Raw genomic sequence first — 11,453 nt, 5'->3', positions numbered from 1 at the left:
ACGTACACATTTCTATTTGCACCACCTTTCCCTTGATACAAATGGAGATCCAACCTTGTTTTCCATGTATGTCCAAAAGGGCCAGCGGTAGTACCGCCCTAGGGGTGGTAGTAATTTTTTTACTACCGCTCCATGGGTGGTAGTACCACTCTCTAGGCGGTAGTAGTTTTTTTACTACCGCTCCATCAGACTTTTTGCGCATCCTTTTCCCTCTATAGTGGTAGACAGAGTAGTATTTTCTTACTACCGTGGTTGGTGAGCTGCCAGGTGCTAGTACCGCTCCTAGTAGCGATAGCACCGCTCCTAGCAGCGGTAGTACCGCTTAGCTAGTGCAGTAGGTGGGTGGGTAACGGTTGGATTGTACCACCCACTATATAAAGGTGTCTTCTTCCCTGAGAAGCTTACCTCTTACCTCCCCAAGCTCAATTGTAGCTCCATAGCTCATTCTTGACCGATCTCTCTACCTAGCCAATCAAACTTGTTGATTTCCTAGGGATTGCTTGAGAAGGCCTTGATACACACTTCCACCAAGAGATATTTGATTCCCCCACTAATCCCTTGCAGATCTTGTTACTCTTGGGTGTTTCAGCACCCTAGACGGTTGAGGTCACCTGAGAGCCACATTCCATTGTGGTGAAGCTTCGTGGTCTTGTTGGGAGCCTCCAAGCTTTGTGTGGATATAGCCCCAACCTTGTTTGTAAAGGTTCGGTCGCTGCCTTCAAGGGCACCAATAGTGGAATCACGACATATTGCATTATGTGAGGGCGTGAGGAGAATACGGTGGCCCTGGTGGCTTCTTGGGGAGCATTGTGCCTCCACACCGCTCCAACAGAGACGTACTTCCTGTTAAAGGGAAGGAACTTCGGTAACTCATCCTCGTCTCCACCGGTTCCACTTGGGTTTATCTTTTACCTTTACTTTGTACTTATTATTGTTATGGTGTATTCCTTGCTTGCACTTGTTGTCTTTGTTGTTAGCATCATATAGGTTGCTCACCTAGCTGTTCATATGAAGAACCTTTTGTTGCTAAACCTAATTTTTTAAGACAAGCTAAAAATTGGTAGTTGCCTATTCAACCCCCTCTAGTCAACCATATCGATCCTTTCAATTGGTATCAGAGCCAAGTCTCTTTATTAAGGGTTTCACCACCCGAAGAGTATGCTTGACGATGGTGAGGTTTGGGACGAAGGGTCCGAGGCCGTGGAGTTGGTTTCGGTCCCACGAGACGAATTGAATGAGGCCATGGCTTCACTCAAGACGTCCATGAAGACTGAAGTCAAATCCATGCTTAAAGAATTACCCGAGGGGATGAAGAATTCTCCCGACCCGTTGCTTGTGGTTAAACCCACCTCATAGGAGTCGGAGGCCAATTCCGACAAGGAAGCGGCTAAAGGTACTTGAACTTCTTCCCCTCTTGACAAGAATGGGATGGGAACCTTTGCCTCAGTTCCTCCTCCCCCGATCTATGGAGTACCGGTCCCTACACCGCATATTAATAACCTAGATCCTCCTCCTAAACTTGTTAAAGGTGATTTCCCTAATTAGGTCTTCTCCATCAAGTCTCATTTGAATCACAGCTCAACAAATGTTTGGAGAAACATCGAACAAGGCTATTACCCTAATGATCCAAGGAACCTCACTCCAAGAGAAGAGGCGGACAACCAATACAATCATTCCGCATTGTTCATCCTTTAATCCGCGGTTCCTCTAGAAGATCTACCTCACCTGCACCGTTTATCCCATGCAAAGGATTGTTGGGAGCACATCATGGTGCTGTAGAAGGGGAGCTCAAGCATTCAACGGTCTAACTTTGAAGTGGTTCTTGATCACGCCGATGAGTTTGTGACGCTAGAAGATGAGGACCCCCATGATCTCTATCGAAGGGTAACTGCACTTGCCGTTGCTCTCCAAGACCATGTCAGCAAAGATACATATGACACTTGGATCAAGCGCAAGTTTCTCAAGACCATCATGCCATTCAACAAAGCCATGTCTTCCGTCATTCGTCAAAGACCAGATTTCCACACCTTGACCTCAGGCAAAGTGTTGGATGAGTTCATTACTATGGATATCATGAATAAGACCGCCGACAATGCTCTTCCGCGTGTCCGATCGAAGACAACATCACCCAACCTTGCTTTGAGAACCAAGGCAATTGTTGATGAAGAAGAAGAGGAAGAAGATGGCTGCCCGAAGACACAAAGTATGCTTATCATGAGCACATGGCTCTTGCTTCAAGGCAGCTTTGGGGCAACAAGAGAAACTCAAGGCCCAACTTCTCCAAGGACAAATCAAGTGGTTCAAGAATAAGCAACGAGTATGGACATGCTACAACTGTGGCAACGTGAGTCACTTTGTGGCAGATTGTCCTTATGAGAAGAGGGAAGACAACAGGGGCAAGCTCATTCGCAAGTACAGAGCCAAGTGTTTCCCAAGCAAGAAGACCTTCACCAAGAAGACTCCTCCAAGGGGCTTGGTGGCCCATGAAGAGTACACCTCCTATGGTGATGAAGATGATACGAGCCGTGAGGGGATGGCAACGGCTACTGTGGCCATTGCCACTTCCTCCCCCAAGGTGTCTCTCTTCGGCGCTGATACGTCCATTTTGCATCATGTTTTAATGTTGATATTTATCGCTTCTTGGGCTGTTATTTCATTTCACGGTACAATACTTATGCCTTTTCTCTCTTATTTTGCAAGGTTTACATGAAGAGGGAGAATGCCGGCAGCTGGAATTCTCGCCTGAAAGTGGAGCAAGTTTGAGATACCTATTCTGCGCAACTCCAAACGCCGTAAAAATCAACGATGATTTTTTTCTGGATTTATAAAAAATACTGGGCCGAAGAAGTGCCAGAGGGGCGCCAACAGGTGGCCACAAGCCTGCTAGGCGCGACCACCCCCCTGGCCGCGCCTAGGGGGCTTGTGGGCACCCAGCTGGCCCACTGCCCCCCTCTTCTGCTATATGAAGGGTTTCGTCCAGAAAAAAAATCAAGGGGGGGCTTTTTCGTGGATTCGCCGCCGCCACGAGGTGGAACTTGAGCAGAACCAATCTAGAGCTCCGGCAGGACGATCCTGCCGGGGAAACTTCCTTCCCGGAGGGGGAAATCATCGCCATCGTCATCACCAACACTCCTCTCATCGGACGGGACTCATCACCATCAACATATTCATCAGCACCATCTCATCTCCAAACCCTAGTTCATCACTTGTAACCAATCTCCATCTCGCGACTCCGATTGGTACTTGTAAGGTTGCTAGTAGTGTTAATTACTCCTTGTAGTTGATGCTAGTTGGGTTACTTGGTGGAAGAGTTTAAGTTCATATCTTTGATGCTACTCATTACCTCTCTGGTCATTAATATGACTATGCTTTGTGAGTAGTTACTTTTGTTCCTGAGGACATGAGATAAGTCATGCTAATAGTAGTCATGTGAATTTGGTATTCGTTCGATATTTTGATGTGTTGTATGTTGTTTGTCCTCTAGTGGTGTTATGTGAACGTCGACTACATGACACTTCACCATTATTTGGGCCTAGAGGAAGGCATTGGGAAGTAGTAAGTAGATGATGGGTTGCTAGAGTGACAGAAGCTTAAACCCTAGTTTATGCGTTGCTTCGTAAGGGGCTGATTTGGATCCACTAGTTTAATGCTATGGTTAGACTTTGTCTTAATTCTTCTTTCGTAGTTGCGGATGCTTGCGAGAGGGGTTAATCATAAGTGGGATTCTTGTCCAAGTAAGGGCAGTACCCAAGCGTCGGTCCACCCACATATCAAACTATCAAAGTAACGAACGCGAATCATATGAACATGATGAAAACTAGCATGACAGAAATTCCCGTGTGTCCTCGGGAGCGTTTTTCCTCCGATAAGACTTTGTCTAGGCTTGTACCTTGCTACAAAAGGGATTGGGCCACTTTGCTGCACCGTTGCTACTTTTGTTACTTGCTACTTGCTACGGATCATCTCACCACACAATCACTTGTTACCAATAATTTCAGTGCTTGCACATATTACCTTGCTGAAAACCACTTGTCAGATCCTTCTGCTCCTCGTTGGGTTCGACACTCTTACTTATCGAAAGGACTACGATAGATCCCCTATACTTGTGGGTCATCAAGACTCTTTTCTGGCGCCGTTGCCGGGGAGTCAAGCGCCTTTGGTAAGTGGAAATCGGTAAGGAAACATTCATATAGTGTGCTGAAATTTATTGTCACTTGTCACTATGGAAACTAATCCTTTGATGTGCTTGTTCGGGGTATCTTCACCTCGAACAGAAGCACAAAGAGTTGCACCTCAACCTGCTACACCTACTGAAAATATTTGCTTTGAATTTCCTTCGGGTATGCTTGAGAAACTGCTGGCTAATCCTTTTACAGGAGATGGAACATCACATCGAAACTTCTATCTAATCTATGTAGATGAAGTTTGTGGTTTATTTAAGCTTGCAGGTTTGCCCGAGGATGAGGTCAAGAAGAAGGTATTTCCTTTATCTTTGAAGGATAAGGCGTTGACATGGTATAGGCTATGTGATGATACTAGATCATGGGACTACAATCGGTTGAAATTGGAATTTCATCAAAAGTTTTATCCTATGCATTTAGTACATCGTGATCGGAATTATATTTATAATTTTTGGCCTCGTGACAGAGAAAGCATCGCTCAAGCTTGGGGGAGGCTTAAATCAATGTTATATTCATGCTCCAATCATGAGCTCTCGAGAGAAATTATCATTCAGAACTTCTATGCTCGGCTTTCTCATGATGATCGCACCATGCTTGGCACTTCTTGTACCAGTTCTTTTATGAAGAGAGATATTCACTTCAGATGGAATTTATTGGAGAGAATTAAATGCAACTCTGAAGATTGGGAGCTTGAAGAAGGTAAGGATTCAGGTATGAATTTCAAGTTTGATTGCGTTAAATCCTTTGTTGAAACAAATACTTTTTGTGACTTTAGCGCTAAGTATGGACTTGACTCTGAGATAGTAGCTTCATTGTGTGAATCCTTTGCTGCTCATATTGATCTCCCCAAAGAGAAGTGGTTTAAATATCATCCTCCTTTAGAAGTCAATGTAGTTAAACCCAATCCAGTTGAAGAGAAATTCATTGCTTATAATGATCCTGTTGTTCCCAGTTCTTACATTGAGAAACCACCTTTCCCTGTTAGGATAAAGGATCATTCTAAAGCTTCAATTGTGATACGTAGATGCTACATTAGAACACCTACACCCCTTGAGCAAATTAGAGTTGAACATAGTATTGGTATTATCAAAGATCTCTTGTCCGATGATGTTGAGGGACATAATATTCACTTCTGTGAAGATGCTGCTAGAATTGCTAAACCTCACGCTAGAGACAAACATAGGTGTGTTGTTGGCATGCGTGTTGTTTCTGTTAAGATAGGAGATCATTGTTATCATGGTTTATGTGACGTGGGTGCTAGTGTTAGTGCAATACCTCAATCCTTATATGATGAAATCAAAGATGAGATTGCACCTATTGAGATAGAGCCTATTGATGTCACTATTCAGCTTGCCAATAGAGATACTATCTGCCCAGTGGGAATTGTTAGGGATGTTGAAGTCTTGTGCGGTAAAATGAATTGTCCTGTTGATTTCCTCGTTCTTGTTACCACACAAGATAGCTTCTTTCCCATCATATTTGGTAGACCTTTTCTCAATACTGTAAATGGTCATATTGACTGTGAGAAGCAAATTGTCACTGTTGGCTTTGAAGGTGTGTCACATGAGTTCAATTTCTCCAAGTTTGGTAGACAACCTCATGAAAAAGAGTTGTCTAGTAGGGATGAAACTATTGCCTTAGCTTCTATTGTCATGCCTCCTACTGATCCTTTAGAGCAATACTTGCTTGAGCATGAAAATGATATGCATATGGATGAAAGGGGTGAGATAGATAGAGTTGTCTTAGAACAATATCCTATTCTTAAGAATAACTTGCCTGTTGAACTGCTTGGGGATCCACCCCCACCAAAGGGTGATCCTGTGTTTGAGCTTAAATAGTTGCCAGATACTCTTAAGTATGCTTATCTTGATGAAAAAGAGATATATCCGGTTATAATTAGTGCTAGCCTCTCAGAACATGAAGAAAAGAAGTTACTAAAAACTCTGAGGAAGCACCGTGCTGCTATTGGATATACTCTTGATGATCTTAAGGGCATTAGTCCCACTCTATGCCAGCACAAGATCAAAACTGATCCTGATTCCAAACCAGTTGCTGATCATCAAAGGAGATTGAATCCTAATATGAAAGAAGTAGTAAGAAAAGAAATACTAAAGCTCCTGGAAGTAGGTACTATTCATCCTGTTGCTCATAGTGATTGGGTGAGTCCGGTGCATTGCGTTCCTAAGAAGGGAGGCATTACCGTTGTCCCTAATGATAAGGATGAATTGATCCCACAGAGGATTATTACTGGCTATAGGATGGTGATCGATTTTAGGAAATTGTATAAAGCCACTAGGAAAGATCATTACCCTTTGCCTTTTATTGACCAAATGCTAGAAAGACTGTCTAAACACACACACTTCTGCTTTCTAGACGGTTATTCTGGTTTCTCCCAAATACCAGTTGCACAATCTAATCAGGAGAAAACAACTTTCACCTGCCCTTTCGGTACCTTTGCTTATAGACGTATGCCCTTTCGCTTATGTAATGCACCTGCCCCCTTTGAAAGATGTATGATGGCTATATTCTCTGACTTTTGTGAAAAGATTGTTGAGGTTTTCATGGATGAGTTCTCTATTTATGGGTCTTCTTTTGATGATTGCCTCAGCAACCTTGATCGAGTCTTGGAGAGATGTAAATACACCAATCTTGTCTTGAATTGGGAGAAGTGCCACGTTATGGTTAATGAAGGCATCGTCTTAGGACATAAAATTTCTGAAAGAGGTCTTGAAGTAGATAAGGCTAAGGTTGATGCAATCGAGAAAATGCCATATCCCACAGATATCAAAGGTATAAGAAGTTTCCTTGGTCATGCTGGTTTCTATAGAAGGTTCATTAAAGACTTCTCTAAGATTTCTAGGCCTCATACAAATCTCTTGCAAAAGGATATTCCTTTTGTCTTTGACAATGATTGTGAGGAAGCCTTCGAAATACTTAAGAAGGCTTTGATAACTGCACCTATTGTTCAACCACCTGATTGGAACTTACCTTTTGAAATCACGTGTCATGCTAGTGATTATGTTGTTGGTGCTGTTCTAGGGCAAAGAGTTGATAAGAAGTTGAATGTTATTCACTATGCTAGTAAAACTCTAGAAAGTGCCCAAAGGAACTATGCTACTATGGAAAAGGAATTTTTAGCAGTCGTGTTTGCATGTGAAAAGTTCAGGTCTTACATAGTTGATTCCAAAGTCACTATTCACACTGATCATGCTGCTATCAAGTAGCTCATGGAGAAGAAAGACGCTAAACCTAGACTTATCAGATGGGTTCTCTTGCTACAAGAATTTGGTTTGCACGTTGTTGACAGAAAGGGTGCTGATAACCCAGTAGCAGATAACTTGTCTAGGTTGGGGAACGTTCTTGATGACCCACAACCTATTGATGATAGCTTTCCCGATGAGCAATTGAATGACATCAATGCTTCACGTAGTGCACCGTGGTATGCTGATTATGCAAACTATATCGTTGCCAAATATATACCACCTAGTTTCACATACCAGCAAAAGAAGAAATTCTTCTTTGACTTGAGACATTACTTTTGGGATGACCCTCACCTTTATAAGGAAGGAGTAGATAGTGTTATTAGACATTGTCTACCTGAACATGAACATGGACAGATCCTACAGAAGTGTCACTCCGAGGCCAACGGAGGACACCATGCGGGAGATAGAACTGCACACAAGGTATTGCAATCAGGTTTCTATTGGCCCACTCTCTTCAAGGATGCCCGTAAGTTTGTCTTGTCTTGTGACGAATGTCAAAGAATAGGTAATATTAGTAAACGTCAGGAAATGCCTATGAACTATTCACTTGTCATTGAACCATTTGATGTTTGGGGCTTTGATTATATGGGACCTTTTCGAAAATCCAACGGGTATACTCATATCCTAGTTGCTATTGATTACATCACTAAGTGGGTAGAAGATATCCCCACTAGCAGTGCTGATCACAACACATCTATCAGGATGCTTAAAGAAGTTATTTTCCCTAGATTTGGAGTCCCTAGATATCTAATGACTGACGATAGTTCACATTTCATTCATGGTGCTTTTCGTAAAATGCTTGCTAAGTACGATGTCAACCATAGAATAGTGTCCCCTACCACCCTCAGTCTAGTGGTCAAGTAGAGCTAAGCAATAGAGAGATTAAACTAATTCTGCAAAAGACTGTTAACATGTCTAGAAAGAATTGGTCTAAGAATCTCGATGATGCACTGTGGGCTTATAGAACCGCCTATAAGAATCCCATGGGCATGTCTCCATACAAAATGGTGTACGGTAAAGCATGTCAGTTACCTCTTGAGCTAGAGCATAAGGCTTATTGGGCAATCAAAGAGCTCAACTTTGATTTCAAACTTGTTGGTGAGAAGAGGTTACTTGATATTAGCTCGCTTGATGAATGGAGAACTCAGGCATATGAGAATGCCAAGTTGTTCAAAGAAAAGGTTAAGAGGTGGCATGATCAGAGGAACAAAAGCGTGAGTTCAATGTAGGTGATTATGTCTTGCTATATAATTCTCATTTAAGATTCTTTGCACGCAAGCTTCTCTCTAAATGGGAAGGTCCCTATGTTGTTGAGGAAGTATATCGCTCCAGTGCTATCAAGATCAACAACACGGAAGGTAATTGTCCGAGAGTTGTAAATGGGCAGATAATCAAGCATTATATCTCAGGTACTCCCATAAATGTTGAAAGCAATATCATCAATACCATAACTCCGGAAGAATACCTAAGGGATATTTATAAGCCTGTTTCAGACTCCGAAAACAAAGAGGTATGTGATTCGGTAAGAAAACAGACTCCAAAACTTTTCCAGTAGGAAATTTCCTCCGTTTTGGAATATTTGAATAAATACAAAAATTGGAAGTAGTCCGGAAAGCGCGCAAGGAGGAGACAACCCTGCCAGGCGCGGGCCCACCCCCTGGCCACGCCTGGGGGGCTTGTGGCCACCTCATGTCCCTGCCGGACTCCGTTTTCATGCGGAGTACTCCTTCCGGTCTAAAAAAATCATTATATATTCTCCCATTTGATCTGACCCTCGTATCACGCATATTTCCTCTGTTTTCATTTCGAGCTTGTTTTTGCTGCAGATCTAGATCGCTATGACATCCCCAAAAGCTCCGAAGGACCAGATCTTCGAGAAGGTCATCACTCCCTACCTCGTGGGAGTGCTGCAATGCTACGGCAACAAAAGACCTTCCCCGGCAACGACATCAGAGGTCCTTCTGCTGCTTGCTACGCCTACAGGGACATCCTTGGCAAATATGCAAAGGATTCCCCCGCGGCCTTGGAGCCTTGCGTTGGTGTTCCCTTGAAGAGGAAAGGGTGATGTAGCACTGAAGCAGTAAGTATTTCCCTCAGTTTGAGAACCAAGGTATCGATCTAGTAGGAGGATCGCGTCAAGTCACAAGTACCTGCACAAACACAAAGAGCTTGCACCCAACGCTATGAAGGAGTTGTCAATCCCTTATAGATTGTTTGCAAAGTGAGACCTGAAAGCAAAAAGTAAACAAAGCAAAGTAAAAGTGAAAGTGGAGACGATAGTTGAGAATAGACCCGGGGGCCGTAGTGTTCACTAGTGGCTTCTCTCATGAATTACTGTCGAGCAATTGATAGAACCGTGCAAAGTCATGACGTTATCTATGGCAATGATCATATCTATAGGCATCACGTCCAAAACTAGTAGACCGATACTTTCTGCATCTACTACTATGACTCCACACGTTGACCGCTATCCAGCATGCATCTAGTGTATTGAGTTCAAAGAACAGAGTAACGCCTTAAGCAAGATGACATGATGTAGATGGACAATCTCAAATCTATGATGAAAGCCCATCTTTTACCCTTGATGGCAACAACACGATGCGTGCCTTGCTGCCCCTTCTGTCACTGGGAAAGGTCACCGCACGGTATGAACCCAAAACCAAGCACTTCTCCCATTGCAAGAATCATAGATCTAGTTGGCCAAAAAAAACCCAAGACTTGGAGAGACTTACAAGGATATCAAATCATGCATATAAGAAATCAGCAAAGACTCAAATATAAATCATAGATAATCTGATCACAAATCCACAATTCATCGATCTCGACAAATACACCGCCAAAGAGGATTACATCGGATAGAGCTCCATGAAGATCATGGAGAACTTTGTATTGAAGATCCAAGAGAGAGAAGAAGCCATCTAGCTACTAACTACGGACCCGTAGGTATGAAGTGGACTACTCACGAGTCATTAGAGGGGCGATGATGTTGATGTAGCAGCCCTCCAGATCCAAAGTCCCCTCCGGCAGGGCACCGAGAAGGGTCTCCAGATGAGATCTCGCGGAAACGGAAGCTTGCGGCGGCAAAAAAGTGTTTTCGTGGATGCCCTGATTTTTTCTAGGATTTTAGGGAATTTATAGGCCAAAGAGCTCGGGCAAGGGAGCGCCAGGGAGGCCACAAGCCTGGCCGCCGCGGGCCCCCCTAGCCGCGGCAACAGGACTTGTAGGCTCCCTGTGGGCCCCGTGCCTTGGCCCTCAAGTCCCCCGATCTTCTTGTGTTCTGGAAAAAAATATTTCGGGGATTTTATTCCGTTTGGACTCCGTTCCAAAATCAGATCTGAAAAGAGTCAAAAACACAGAAAAAGCAGGAACTGTCAATTGGCACTGAATTAATAAGTTAGTCCAAAAAAAGATAAAAAAAGGTATATAAAACATCCAAAGTTGACAAGATAACAACATGAAACCATCAAAAATTATAGATACGTTTGAGACATATCAAGCATCCCCAAGCTTAACTCCTGCTCGTCCTCGAGTAGGGAAGTGATAAAGAATGAATTTTTGATGCTTTGATGCTACCTAGCATAGATGTTCTTTGTAACTCCTCTTATGTGCCGTGAATGTTCAGATCCATTAGATTCAAAACAATAGTTTGTTATTGACATGGAGACAATAAAACTTCAAGCAAACTAGCAAGGTAATCATGAACTTTCAAAATAACAAGGCCAAAAGAAAGTTATCCCTACAAAATCATATAGTCTGGCTATGCTCTATCATCCTTGCACAACGAATTTAAATCATGAACAACCTCGGTATTGGCCAAGTAATTGTTTTCAAACCTTTACGTCCTCAAACTTTTTCAACTCTCACGCAATACATGAGCGTGAGCCATGGTTTTAGCACTATAAGTGGAGTAGAGTGTGGTGGAGGTTGCAAGACAAACAAGGAGAAGATGGTCACATTGACTAGGCATATCAATGAGCTATGGAGATGCTCATCAATAGATATCAACGTG

Source organism: Hordeum vulgare, chromosome 5H, assembly GCF_904849725.1.
Source record: "Hordeum vulgare subsp. vulgare chromosome 5H, MorexV3_pseudomolecules_assembly, whole genome shotgun sequence".
NCBI lineage: Eukaryota > Viridiplantae > Streptophyta > Magnoliopsida > Poales > Poaceae > Hordeum > Hordeum vulgare.
This window is presented reverse-complemented; position numbering follows the sequence as displayed.